Source organism: Hyposmocoma kahamanoa, unplaced genomic scaffold (assembly GCF_003589595.1).
Source record: "Hyposmocoma kahamanoa isolate Upper Pololo Valley unplaced genomic scaffold, ASM358959v1 76, whole genome shotgun sequence".
NCBI classification, from domain to species: Eukaryota; Metazoa; Arthropoda; class Insecta; order Lepidoptera; family Cosmopterigidae; genus Hyposmocoma; species Hyposmocoma kahamanoa.
This window is the reverse complement of record NW_020653900.1, coordinates 10,971,655-10,972,429: the sequence shown is the minus strand read 5'-3', so window position 1 is coordinate 10,972,429 and position 775 is coordinate 10,971,655. Positions and strand designations below refer to the sequence as shown.

Genomic DNA, 775 nt, shown 5'->3' with positions numbered 1-775 from the left:
CTATCCGACACAAAATTGGACGTGTATTCCCGCTTGAAGAAACTCGAAACGTAATAATAGACTAAAATCAATTTATGAAAAAACTAAATGCAAAAAAAAACCCGCCATTTTTTCATACCACTTTTGTTTACATTGCACTTATTTAGCACACAAATTACGTAGCACAATTATCTAAACTGAGATACCATAATTCATTTTCCACCGTGTCTCTTTTTGCCTCAATAACATGCTCGGTTATTACTTAACAATAGCGCAATATCTGCTGGGAATTTCGAGCTAATCGTTTTGCCGGCTTGAGCTAATGATTTTGCCAAATATCTGAAACAATCGTAGATTACGCTTATTTTTGGGGATTAGTGCTGATATCGCGACAATTTAATAAACAGCATTACATCTAACTATTTCCAGTCGCTGCATCAATTGATTGTTTGAAAGGTGAGCAAATCTATTGATTTACTGCTATAACATTGAAGTTCCACATGGTTTTGTTGTATTTTTACTTAATTACAATTATTGATATGATAGAATAAAAAGTGCTTTCGTTTCGTGGTACAGGCTCATTAACTTACGAGGCTATTATTGTAACAAAAAATCTATCTATGTACGTATCTAGCTAAGTGTATACCAAATAATCGATGTTTTTCATTGGATTGTTATTATTTGTCTCTAACTGAATAAATTATAGCTCTCACAAGTTACAGTAAGCGTAATGTTATGTTAACGTGTTCTGGATGTTCAATTAAGTACTCATAATAAAATATTATTATGAGTCCTT

The 775-nt window shown here is 32.1% G+C and overlaps 1 protein-coding gene across 1 annotated transcript in view; it reads left to right on the top strand.

The window, feature by feature from the left end:
• Positions 1–207: 207 nt before the first annotated feature.
• LOC113232451 overlaps positions 208–775 on the top strand; it is a 16,953-nt gene continuing 16,385 nt past the window's right edge. The window contains exon 1 of the mRNA XM_026467192.1: positions 208–435. The gene's annotated coding sequence lies outside the window, so the exon portion shown is untranslated. The remainder of the gene's footprint in view (positions 436–775) is intronic.